Source organism: Macaca nemestrina, chromosome 6, assembly GCF_043159975.1.
Source record: "Macaca nemestrina isolate mMacNem1 chromosome 6, mMacNem.hap1, whole genome shotgun sequence".
Lineage (NCBI taxonomy): Eukaryota > Metazoa > Chordata > Mammalia > Primates > Cercopithecidae > Macaca > Macaca nemestrina.
Window position 1 is genome coordinate 84,287,075 of NC_092130.1, and position 14,230 is coordinate 84,301,304.

The 14,230-nt window shown below is 40.3% G+C and overlaps 1 pseudogene; it reads left to right on the plus strand.

The window, feature by feature from the left end:
• Positions 1-202: 202 nt before the first annotated feature.
• On the plus strand, positions 203-1,126 carry LOC105483987 (protein SET-like; annotated as a pseudogene).
• The last annotated feature ends 13,104 nt before the right edge of the window (positions 1,127-14,230 follow it).

The window sequence follows — 14,230 nt, forward strand, 5'->3', positions numbered from 1 at the left end:
TTCCATGCAAATGGAAACCATAAACGAGCAGGAGTGGCACATTTTATATCAGACAAAACAGACTTTAAAGCAACAACATAATAATAGTGGGGGACTTCAATACTCCACTGACAGCACTAGTCAGGTCATCAAGACAGAAGATCAACAAAGAAACAGTGGACTTAATCTATACTCTACAATAAATGGACTTAACAGTTCTGCCTGTTTCCGGACAAGGGAGGAGATTCGTGGTCTGGTTCTTGGACTTCCCTTGCAGGATGGCCCCCAAACGCCAGTCTCCACTCCTGCCTCAAAAGAAGAAACCAAGACCACCTCCTGCTCAGAGACTAGAGGAGACAACGGCCTCTGCAGGCTTGCCGAAGAAGGGAGAAAAAGAACAGCAAGAAGCAATTGAACACATTGATGAAGTACAAAATGAAATGGACAGACTTAATGAACAAGCCGTTGAGGAGATTTTGAAAGTAGAACAGAAATATAACAAACTCTGCCAACCATTTTTTTTGGAAGAGGTCAGAATTGATCATCAAATCCCACATTTTGGGGTAACAATATTTGTCAACCATTCAGAAGTGTCTGCACTACCTGGGGAGGAGGACAAAGAGGTACTGCATTATTTGACCAGAGTTGAAGTGACAGATTTTGAAGATATTAAATCAGGTAACAGAATAGATTTTTATTTTGATGAAAATCCTTACTTTGAAAATAAACTTCTCTCCAAAGTATTTCATCTGAATGAGAATGGTGATCCATCTTCAAAGTCCACTGAAATCAAATGGAAATATGGAAAGGATTTGATGAAATGTTCAAGTCAAACACAGAATAAAGCCGGCAGAAAGAGGCAGCGTGAGGAACCAGAGAGCTTCTTTACCTGGTTTACTGACCATTCTGTTGCAGGTACTGATGAGTTAGGAGAGGTCATCAAAGATGATATTTGGCCAAACCCATTACAGACTACTTGGTTCCTGATATGGATAATGAAGAAAGAGGAGACGATGATGATGAGGAGGAGGAGGAGGAGGAGGAGGAAGGATTAGAAGATATTGATGAAGAAGGGGATAAGGATGAAGGTGAAGAAGATGAAGATGAAAGGGAGGAAGGAGAGGAGGATGAAGGAGAAAATGACTAATAGAGCACTGATGGATTCCAACCTTCCTTTTTAAAAAATTTTCTCCAGTCCCTGGGAGCAAGTTGCTGTCTTTTTTTTTTTTTTTTTTTTCCCCTCGTGCTCATTCACCCTGTTCTTGAGGTCTCTGTTCTCTAAACCACGGCTTTCAACTTATTTTGGGAGAAACAACTCGAGCATAATACAATGGGAAAAGAGTCTCTACCCCTTTCTGTTCGAAATGCTTTGTTATCCCTTCCTGTCTGACCAAAACTGTATGGAATCGACACCACCAAGCTCTGTGGGAAAAAAAGAAAAACCTGCTCCCTTCGTGCTACTGGAAGCTGCAGAGTGCTAGGCCCTGTGTATTAGTGCATAGAATTCTAGCTTTTTTTTCTCCTTTCTCTGTATATTGGGCTCAAGAGAGTACACTGTGTCTCTATGTGAATATGGACAGTAGGCATTTACCAACATGTATCTACTTTCTCTTGTTTTAAAAAAAAAGATAAAAAACTTCAAAAAAAATGGCATTATAGAAGGTCAGCAAAGGATAGGTTTGAGATGTTTGGGTGGTTAAGTGGGCATTTTGACAACATGGCTTCTCCTTTGGCATGTTTAATTGTGATACTTGACAGACATCCTTGCAGTTTAAGATGGCACTTTTAAAAGAAATTCTCTCCTAATGATGACTTGAGCCCTCCCACTCAATGGGAGAATCAGCAGAACCTGTAGGATCTTATTTGGAATTGACATTCTCTATTGTAATTTTGTTCCTGTTCATTTTGAAATTTTCTTATTTCACTGGAAACGAAAAATGATACTCAGTTTTAAATGTTAAAAGTATACAAATTGCTTTGTTACAAAAAAACTAAATGTGTACACAAAGGATTTGATGCTTTCCTCTCAGCCTAGGTATACCTACTATGACTTTCCAAGTTTGACTTGTATAACATCACTGTCAAACTTTGTCACCCTAACTTCGTATTTTTTTGGTACGCCCTTTGCAGGATGACCTCATGGCTATGTGGATTGAGTAACGGGATTTGAATCAATGTACTAATATTTCCATAGCTGGAAAACGTGGGTACAATTTGCCATTGGTTTTTGAAAGCATTCACATCATTGGGAATACCAGATTGCTCAATACTTTCTAAGTATATTGTGCCCTTGATTTTTATCTCCAAGTGGCAGTTTTTAAAATTGGCCTTTTACCAGAATATAAAATAATAGTGCCTGCCACTGAGAGGTGACAACATGCTAGCAGCCCTCGCTCTCGGTGCCTCCTCGGCCTTGGCGTCCACTCTGGTGGCACTTGAGGAGCCCTTCAGCCTGCCACGACACTGTGGGAGCCCCTCTGTGGGCTGGCTGAGGCTGGAGCTGGCTCCTTCTGCTTGTGGGGAGGTGTGGAGGGAGAGGCACCCGCGGCAACCGGGGCTGCGCATGCAGCGCTCATGGGCCAGCACAAGTTCTGGGTGGGTGTGGGTTCGGTGGGCCCTGCACTCAGAGTGGCTGGCTGGCGCCTGCTGCCCAGAGCAGTGAGGGCTTAGCACCAGGACCAGCAGCTGCAGAGGGTGTGCCGGGTCCCCCAGCAGTGCTGGCCTACCGGGGCTGCACTTGAATTCTTGTGGGGCCTCAGCTGCCTCCCCGTGGGGCAGGGCTCGGGACCTGCAGCCTGCTATGCGGAAGCCTTCCCTCGCTCCCAAGTAATGGGTCCTGTGTGGCCTGAGCCTCCCCGCTAGAATCCCTAGGAGCGCCTCCCCAAAGAGCACCTTCCCCATGAGCGCCTCCCCCAGGAGCGCCTCCCCCACCAGCGCCTCCCCCACCAGCGCCTCCCCTGTGAGCCCCGCCCAGCCCCTGCACTTTGGTCCCATTGACTGCCTAAGGGCTGAGGAGTGCAGCCTGGTGTGGGACTGGTGGGCAGCTCCACCTGCCGCCCTGGTGCAGGATCCACTGGCTGAAGCCAGCAGGGCTCCTGGGTCTAGTGGGGACTTGAGAACCTTTATGTCTAGCTAAGGGATTGAAAAAACACCAATTAGCAACCTGTGTCTAGCTCAAGGTTTGTAAATACACCAATCAGTACTCTGTATCTAGCTAATCTAGTGGGGAGTTGGAGAACTTTTGTGTCTAGCACCCTGTGTCTAGCTAAAGGATTGTGAACACACCAATCAGCACTCTGTGTCTAGCTCAGGGATTGTAAACGAACCAATCAGCACTCTGTCAAAACGGACCAATCAGCTGTCTCTGTAAAATGGACCAATCAGCAGGATATGGGTGGGGCCAGATAAGGGAATAAAAGCAGGCTGCCTGAGCCTGCCAGCAGCAAACCCTTGGGTCCCCTTCCACACTGTGGAAGCTTTATTCTTTCGCTCTTTACAATAAATCCTGATGCTGCTCACTCTTTGGGTCCATGCTGCCTTTATGAGCTATAACACTCACTGTGAAGGTCTGCAGCTTCACTCCTGAAGCCAGCAAGACCATGAACCCACCGGGAAGAAGGAACAACTCCAGACGTGCTGCCTTTAAGAGCTGTAACACTCACCGTGAAGGTCTGCAGCTTCACTCCTGTCAGCAAGACCATGAACTAATCAGAAGGAAGAAGTTCCAGACACATCTGAACATCCGAAGGAACAAACTCTGGACACACCATCTTTAAGAACTGTAACACTCACCACGAGGGTCTGCGGCTTCATTCTTGAAGTCAGCAAGACCAAGAACTCACCAATTCCGGGCACACCACCACTATCCAACAGACCTGGTGCTCTAATGCCAAGTTATACATGAGACAGCTGCTGGCATGTCTTCATTGGCTATAGAAAATGTGGCCAAGAAGATAGGCCCTCAGAGTAAGAAGTCTGTGATGGCTAGCAGCAACTGTCCCTGCTCTCTGGTATAAAGCTCTGAAGTGTGACTATGTGAATCTGGGTAAGATAATGGACCCAGCTCTGTTTGCTCAGTGCCATTGTGCAGAGAGGCACCCTAATGCATAAGCTTTTTAATGCTGTAAAATATAGTAGCTGAAATTAAGCGCCACTTTTTCAGAGGTAAATTAATGGACAGTCTGATGAAATTCAGAAGCTTTTTGATGTATAAAACTTGATAAATGGAACATTCCATCCATAGGCAAAAGTGTAACAACCTATCTAGATGGATAGTATGTAATTTCTGCACAGGCCTATGTTTAATAAATACATCACTGTATACCAATCAGGAATCTTCCTCCTGATCGGTATATAAAAGAACACAAAGATTAAAAAAATGTACCTCACAGATATTTGCAGAACATTTTATCCAATAACTAAAGAATACACATTCTTTTCATCAGCACATGGAACATTCTCCAGGATAGACCATATGCTAGATCACAGACAAGTCTCAATAAATTTAAGAAAATCAAAATTATATCAAGTATCCTCCCAGACCACAGTAAAATAAAACTGGAGATTAACTCCAAAAGGAACCCAGAACACTATATAAATACATGGAAATGAAATAATCTGCTCTTGAATGATATTTGAGTCAACAATGAAATCAAGATGGAAATTTAAAAATTATTTGAACTGAACAATGTAACACGACTTATCGAAACCTATGGGTTACGGCAAAAGTGGTGCTAAAAGGAAATTTCATAGCATTAAATCCCTACATGAAAATGTCTGAAAGAGCAAAAACAGACAATCTAAGATTGCATCTCAAGGAACTAGAGAAGCAAGAACAAACCAAGCCCGAACCTAGCAGAAGAAAAGAAATAATCGAGATTAGAGCAGAACTGAATGAAATTGAAACAAAAAATACAAAAGATAAATGAAACAACAGGCTGGTTCTTTGAAAAGATAAACAAAATTGATAGACCATTAGCAAGATTAACCAAGAAGAGAGAAGATCCAAATAAACTCAATTAGAAATGAAACATGAGATATTACAACCAATACCACAGAAACACAAAAGATCATTGAAAGCTACTATGAAAACCTTTATGTGCACAAACTAGAAAATCTAGAGGAGATGGACAAATTTCTGGAAATATACAACCCTCCTAGATTAAACCAGGAAGAAATAGAAACATTGAACAAACCAATAACAAGCAGTGAGATTGAGACAGTAATTTAAAAATTGCCAAGATAAAAAAAGTCCACAGCCAGATGGATTCACAGCTGAATTATATCAGACATTCAAAGAAGAACTGGTACCAATCCTACTTAAACTATTCCAAAAGATAAGGAGGGAACCCTCCCTAAATCATTCCATGCAATCAGTATCACTCTAATACCAAAACCAGGAATGAACATAAAAAACAGAAAACTACAGACCAATATCCATGATGAACATAGATGCAAAAATCCTCAATAAAATACTAGCTAACTGAATCCAACAGCATTTCAAAAAGATAATACATCATGATCAAGAAAATACATCATGATAAATTGATGATACATCAATTCATGCCAGGGATGCAGGGACGGTTTAACATATGCAAGTCAGTAAATGTGATACATCACATAAACAGAATTAAAAACAATGATCATATGATCATCTCAATAGATGCAGAAAAGTAATTTGACAAAACCCAGCATCCCTTTATGATTAAATCCCTCAGCAAAATTGGTATAGAAGGGAAATACCTCAAGGTAATGAAAGCCATCTACGACAAACCCACAGCCAACATTATACTGAATTGGGGAGAAGTTAAAAGCATTCCATCTGAGAACTGGAATGAGACAAGGATGCTCACTTTCACCACTTGTATTCAACATAGTGCTGGAAGTCCTAGGCCGAGCAATCATATAAGAGAAAGACATAAATCAGTAAAGAGGAAATCAAACTCTTGCTGTTCACCAATGATATGATTGTATACCTAGAAAACCCTAAAGACTCATCCACAAAGCCCCTACATTTGATAAATGAATTCAGTAAAGTTTCAGGATACAAAATCAATGCATTACACACAAATCAGTAGCACTGCTATACACCAACAATGACCCAGCTGATAATTGAATCAATAGCTAAATCCCTTTTACAACAGCTGCAAAAAAAAATGAAACACTTAGGAATATACTTAACCAAGGAGGTGAAAGATCTCTACAAGGAAAACTACAAAACACTGCTGAAAGAAATCATAAACGACACAAACAAATGGAAACACATACCATACTCATGGATGGGTAGAATCAATATTGTGAAAATGACCATGCTGCCAAAGGCAATCTACGGATTCAATGCAATTCCCATCAAAATATCATCCCCATTCTTCACAGAACTAGAAAAAAAAAAAAAACTCTAAAATTTATATGGAACAAAAAAATAGCCTGTATAGACAAAGCAAGACTAAGCCAAAAGAACAAATCTGAAGGCATCACATTACTCAACTTCAAACTACACTACAAAGTTATAGTTACCAAAACAGCATGGTACTGGCATGAAAATAAGCACATAGACTAATGGAATAGAACCCAGAATGAATAGAGAACGAATAGAGAACCCAGAAATAAAGCCAGATACTTCCAGCCAACTGCTCTTTGACAAAGCAAACAAAAACATAAAGTGGGAAAAGGACACCCTATTCAACAAATGGTGCTGCGGTAATTGGCAAGCCACATGTAGAAGAATGAAACTGGATCCTCATTTCTCATCTTACAAAAATCAACTCAAGCTGGACGAAAGACTTAAATCTAAGACCTGAAACCATGAAAATTCTAGAAGATAACATCAGAAAAACACTTCTAGATGTTGGCTTAAGCAAAGAGTTCATGACCAAGAACCCAAAAGCAAATGCAACAAAAAACAAAAATAAGTAGATGGGACCTAATTAAACTAAAAAGCTTCCACACAGCAAAAGAAAAAATCAGCATAATGAACAGACAACCCACAGAGTGGGAGAAAAATATTCTTAAACTACTTATCTAACAAAGGACTAATATCCAGAATCTAGAAGGAACTCAAACAATCAGCAAGAAAAAAAAAAAAACAAAAAAAAAAACCCAAATAATTCCATCAAAAAGTGGGCTAAGGACATGAATAGACAATTCTCAAAGAAGATATACAAACCGCCAACAAACATAAAAAAAAATGCTCAGCATCACTAATTATCAGGGAAATGTAAATTAGAACCACAATAAGATACCACCTTAACTCCTGCAAGAATGGCCATAATTTTAAAATAAAAAAAAAAAGATATTGGCATGGATGTGGTGAAAAGGGAACACCTTTACACTTCTGGTGGGAATGTAAACTAGTACAATCACTATGGAAAACAGTGTGGAGATTCCTTAAAGAACTAAAAGTAGAACTACCATTTGATCCAGCAATCCCACTATTGGTAATGTACCCAGAGGAAAATAAGTCATTTTATGAAAAAGACCCTTGCACATGCATGTTTATAGCAGCATAGTTCACAATTGCAAAAAATAAGGAACCAGCCTAAATGCCCCTCAACCAATGAGTGGATAAAGAAAATGTGGTATATTTCCACCATGGAATTCTACTCAGTCATAAAAAGGAATGAAATAATGGCATTCACAGCAACCTGGATGGAATTGGAATTCTAAGTGACATAACTCAGGAATGGAAAGCCAAGCATCATATGTTCTCATTTATAAATGGGAGCTAAGCTATTAAGACACAAAGGCGTAAGAATGATATAATGGACTTTGGGGACTTGGGGAGAAGGGTGGGAGGGGTGGGAGGGATAAAAGACTACATGCTGGGTACAGTGTACACTGCTCGAAGGATGGGTGCATCAAAATCTCAGAAATCACCACTAAAGAACTTATCCATGGAACAAAAAACCACCTGTTCCCCAAACACTATTGAAACAAAATAAAATAATGACAGATGGGGGCATATAAATAGGACTCTTAGTGAACAAGGAGAGAGAAATAGAGAAGGAAAGATAAACTAGGAAGAACAATGAACTCTGAGGAAGAAGATCAGAAAGACAAAATGTGCCCATGAGAGGCATAGAGGACAGATTGCCAGAAACTAGGACAGGCCAACTACATACCTTATGTCTGTTGTCCCTGCTTCATCGCCTGGGGGTAGATAAGGACAGCATGAAAGCCCACACATAACCAGGACATCTTGAAAAACTTTCCTGTCTTAGCTCAGGAGAGTCCCTGTGATAGGAGACAAAATACCCCAGAGAGCAACGACAAACTAGTTTCTTGCCCTTAGGTGAGCAGCTTAGCTGCTCTTGCCTCAGTTTTCCCAGTGGGAAAGTGGGTACAATTCTTACTTTAGAGGCATATTGAGATCATACTGAGTTAAGGTGGGTACACGAAAAAAAATGTAAATATCTCATACTTGTAGCAATTTTTCTTTTAAATAATTCAGAGCTCATAGAGGAAATCATAATGGAAATCAGAACATACTTAGACAGAACAGTAACAAGAAACTATACCAAGACTCAAGGGATAAAAAGTCGCTTAAGTTTCATCAATTATGCCAAATTAACAGATTAGTTTATTTGTTTGTTTGTTCACACTTTGATTCTTTTACTTGAAACATGATAGCTAATAGATACACTACTCCTTTTAGCTCTTTTTAGGGAAGGTTTATCAAAAGTGAATTAATCACTTTCAGTGATGTCCTTTGTATAGGAATCAATTATGTTTCCTTGAAAAAATTTTAATTTGTCAGCAGACTTTCAGAGAGTAGCAACCATCAGTTAGTTTAGAGGCAAGACTAAATATGAGAGCAGAGGGCAGAAAATAAATACATAAGCAAAAGGGGTAATATCAGTTTTCTGGTTATTTTTGACATGGGCAGGCCTTTAAAAAATCTCACTTACTTCTTCTCTATCTTCTGTAGACCTACACTCTATTGTACTATATGTTTATTGCTCCTGACTCAGATTACCTATCTTACCAGATCAAATTAATATAAACAAGTCAGGACAAAGAAGTCTGGCACACAGAAGTTATGGATGTGTGGATGGGATTAAGACTAGAATTCTTACTAAATGAGTAAATTGCACTCCAACATTTCATAACTAAATCTTTTAATATAGATGTTTGCAAGGGATGAAATGTATAAAAGAGTAAGGGGGTCTCTGACAGAGAAATCTTGGAGTCACTGTTCTAGACTCTTATTTCTTGTTGGTAATTAAAAAAATATTTTTTTCCCTTAGAGAATCTGCTTTTAAAATAGTAATGAGCTAATTTGATAAAATAATGTGTACTAATTCACAGAAGTGCTCTTCCTGGTTAAATGTACTTACATGTGTTTGTAAATATTACCTTCAGAAGTCAATGCTTTCATCTAAAGAAGTGTCTGTAAGAGCAGGAAACTCATGCATTTGGCAAAATTATTTGGGGACAGTTATAAGCCAGTGGTTACCTGCAGAGTTTCCCCACCCCAGAAACTCCAGCATCATCTCTTTTGTCAGCCTATCCAGCTGACTCTTTACTAAAGTCACTTATGTCAACATTTTGAAGAATGGCTTAATTATTAATATATATGCACATTATCTGCAAAATCCCCAATCAACCTGAGAAATAGTAAGTTTTTTACTACTTACTTAGTCCAAATCTACTGCTTCACAATCCTTTTCCCAGATTTCAGTCCCAGACCCCAGAGTCAGTTTTAATCTTATTTATTTACTCTCCCTATCTCTGCCTTCAAAATTCTCAGACATGGACCCCAACTCCTGCTCCTCCTACAAGCCCTACTGGCTACCTTGGCCCACTCTAAGTCCTAAGGCAATTCACCTCAGACCTCTGGTGATAGTTAGAATTTTCTTGCAAATTCGGGTGCTTTTTGCATAATTTGAGAGGTTTGTGAAAATCCAAACCCAAAGTCTCCTTCTTTGCCAGTGCATTAAGACCTGAAGCTCCCCACAGCCATCCCTGAATACATGCTCTCCCTACCTCATCTGCCCAACTTGGCCAGGTCATAGTTTGGTTTCCGCCATAGCAAGTTGGTTTGTGTCATGGGATCTGCCCCTAAGTTTCACCCAATCCCTTCTCCACCCATGACCAAACCTGCCTGTTATTTTGTCTTGCTCAGTCCTTTTCCTTGGCCTTGGAGTTCTGCCTACTACCTCCTCCAACACCTGAGGTTATGATACAAATGACTGGATCTCCTGAATATGAGTAGCCCACACACTTGACACCCACCTGGACCCTTGACACGGTCCCACTTCTGAATGGAGGCCTCCAGAATTGTGTTTCTGACTATGTTGTCTTTGAACTTAGTCTTGGTTTCCCAGCTTCCTCCTTAAATGTGGCTCTGCAGGATTATCCTCCACCTCCTCCACCTGAAGTCCCAAGCCACATCCTGGTTCCATTCTCTTTCTTCTCTTTTTCCTGTTCTTGGAAACAACCCACAATGCCTTGCATTGAAAGAAAACCAAAATATGGTTTAAATGCTGTATGAATTTCCACAGAAGGAAAATGCCAGATATCTGTTTTGCCTCTTTTACTGACTGTGAAATGATGCTCTGTATTTCATGGTTCCTGACTAAGGACTGTTCCAAAGTGTCTAGGACACAACCTACAAGTTTTTGACATTTTTTAAGCCATATGCTTTATATTCTTTTCTCCTGGATTTTCCCAGTTTGGGCTGTGTGTCTCCATGGTTGACCTGTCATGCACATAGACCGAGAAAAGGGAGATATTTAACAAGGAATTATAAGAGCTATTTGAAAGATCTGCTGGTCTTCATTTGGTTTCTCACTGAATGCTCTCATTCATGGGCACAGTAAATGTTCACTCTGAAATTCTCAAAAAGAGCAAAACAAAGTCAATTACCTCTTCTAATATAGATGGAAAACTACTGTAGATAATAAAGGAACGAACCATAAGAAGCACAGTGCTGAAAGCCAAGCACAGTAGTGCATGTCTATAGTCCCAGTTACTCGGGAGGCTGAGGCAGGAGGATCACTTGAACCCAGGAGTTAGAGGCTGTAGTGCACTATGATTGCACCTGTGAATAGCCACTGCACTCCAGCCTGGGTGACATAGTGAGAGACCCTATCTCTTAAAAAAAAAAGAGAGAGAGAGAGAGAGACAGAGACAGAGAGAGAAATTCTAGGATTATGAGAATCATGTCACTGTACAAAGCACTTTGAAATAGCAATGACAATAATAGCGGCCTCCCTGGATTTATCACTCCAGGTCCAGGGCATTCTGCTACATGTCCTTTGCTGTGGCCCCATGAGATGGGTACTTTATAGCAGAGGAACTTTAATCACTACACCCCAACATCTGTCCTATGGCCCCAAGTTTTTGTTTTAATGTTTAGTTTTCTGTTAATAGAGCTCAGTTAAAAGAATCAAAAACCAAAACCAGACAACAAAAGGCATGAGTATTGTAGAAAAAGTGGAGAAAACTCAAAGGTTTCACCCATTTGTACCTTACTGTGATCTTGGAGCTTCTCCCTCAGGACTTCTTGGCCACATTTTTCACAGTGAACTTTTCCAAATGCTTCAGTTGAAAGTGATACGTCAGAGCCACACAGCTGACAAAATCACTCTCACAGTGCTCCCAGTTACAGGATTGAAGAGCCCACGTTCTTGCTCAGTGAAGTATTGGATTTAGATCCTGTTGATGCCAAAAACGGAAAGCATGAGTTCTTTGAGGAAGCTCTAGTTCCTCATAGTTAGCTAAAATAAAGATATTCTTTCTAGTGTGTTCATTTGTTCTCCCTCACATTAGTGTTTTCTAAGAAACGTATCCCTCAGTAAAATCAAATACAACATCGTGAAAGTATCCATGTAGATCAGCTGCTTGTAACTTGGGTCTATAAGCATTAGAGAGGCTGAAAACCCCTAAAAATAAGTGCAAAATTGTCTAAGTATATATATGCATTTTTCTAAAAAGAGTTTCAAATAGATCTGTGATCCAAGAGATGCTAAAAACTACTGATTTAGGTATTTCCTCTATTCATGGGACTCTCTGAGAGCCATGGATTCCTCCAATTTTTACCATCCAGTGAATTCTCATATTTGAGAAAATTATCATGAATGATGATTTCTGTATTTTGAATCATTCTCTGGATTTTTTAAAATGTAAAAGAGAAAGAAAGTAAGAACCAGAAGTTTATACCAAGAGACATGGTCTAGAAGAGGATGTTGGTGGTTCTAATCTTCTAGCTGACTGCTTCTGAAACTGCATATTTATTTTTGTTGTTGTTGTCAGGCAGCTCTGCTTGCATTTGTAATAACTTATCTGAAGCTTAGAGCTCCTTCCTCAGTTAAGGATTATGGGATTTGTATTTAGCAGTTTTGTAGCAACTGATTAGATCCAACTTTTCTAACTGCCCCAAAAAGTGTGTATTAATTTTGCATTTGCCACTGTAACAAATTACCATAAATTTAGTGACTTAAACACACGAAATCATTATCTTATAGATCTGTAGGTCGGAAGTCTGCCATGGATCTTACTGAGTTAAAATCAAGGCCTTGTGCTGTATATTTTTCTGTAGGTGCTGGGTAGGACCCCTTCCCTGCTTTTTCCCACTTCTAGAGGCTGCTGCATTCCTTGGCTAGTGGTCCCCTTCCTCCATCTTCCAAGCCAGCAAAAGCTCTTGAAGTCCGGCTCAGGTTGCATCACTCTGATCTTTTCTACCTCTATTTTCCACTTTCAAGGACCCTTGTGACCCATAGGACCCAACTGAATAATCTATGATAATCTCCCCGTTTTATCTGCAAACTTAATTCTCTTTTGCCATGTCAGGTAGCAAATTCATAGGTTCCAGGGATTAGGACATGGACATCTTTGAGGGAGGAGGGATTATTTTGCCTATCACCTTGTAATTCTAAACAATCAGAAATAGAAATGAATCCAAAATGTGTCTGAGTAAAATAGAAGAAAGGCAAACTGTTTCTACTCTCTGCAAATGCTTCTGTGTGTAATTGGTTTTGGAGTCTTTGTCAAACAAATTAGAGCTGCTAGATGATCTTATTAAGGACATGCACTCTTCACTGAGGTGTGGTACAGTTTTCCAACTACGGGCCCTGTCACATCAGAAAGATGTGAAATCAAGCTAGTGGTTTGTGACCATGCCTAAAAGTGTCTGCTTGCTCCTCCTGTTCCCAGCCACTAAGATCATGTATATCACTGTTCCCAAACTGGATCCCATAGGAGGACACAGGTTGACACATGCCACAAACAAGAGTTCTTTATGCACTGATTCAAAGAGTTGTGGGATTTTTAAGCTGAAACATCCTCCTCCAGCCTGCTTTCCTATCCACTTCATCATTTTCACAGATAAGTATTTAGGGACAAGCATTTTTGTTTGTAAGGAATAGGAGCCCATTGAATGGAAAAATGGGTTTTATTGGAAGAGCTTCAGGAATCCTGAAAAATCCAAGAATAGGAAGCATACCTAGACCTCAAGGCCATTCCTGTTCCTACCAAATTGCCTGGCACAAGTGAATACTCAATAAGCTTTGGTCCAATAAATGAAGCAATGGGTGGGCAAATGAAGGAAGAGAAAATAATCAAGAATCAAGGTAGATTCTCTCACTAACTCTAGATTTGGCTCATAATCTTACATCTCTGCTTATATGTGTCTGCTTCACTTGTCTATTTCCGCATGGATGTGTGGAGCTACTCACAATGGTGCCTTTGTAGGATGACCAACCACCCAGTTTGCCTGGAGCTGAGAGGAGTTCCTGGAATGCAGGACTTTCAGTAGTAAAGCCAGGAACGTCTCAGACAATCCAGCATTGCCTTACCCTAGCACAGCCTCAGAGGGCACCTAACAAGTCAGCTTCATAAATCTAGCACCTTTGAGTTAATGCATCAAGTCCCTCTATAAGCCAGTGTCATGACATTTGCAAAATTTATTGGCTCAGCCCAAACTGTGATATGTAACCCGTGCATCAGGTTTTCATCCCTGGTTCAGTCACATGACCCATCCACAATTCTATGTACCAAGTTCTCTATGTACCAAAGAGGTGTTGAGGCATGTGTAGACCTAGTACATCATTCAGAGGTTTCCAGCAAAAGCTTCCTGTCCATGATCAGGACGGCAGGGCAAAGGAATGAGGAGAATGTTGAGATTGTTAGATTTTCTCAGTGAGATTTCTCTCCTTCCTTTCCTTCTTCCTCCTTTGTTTGTCTCCCTTCATTACTGATTCACGTTTCTACTGTATTTGATGACAACATGCAACAGGTATTTCTATTCTAG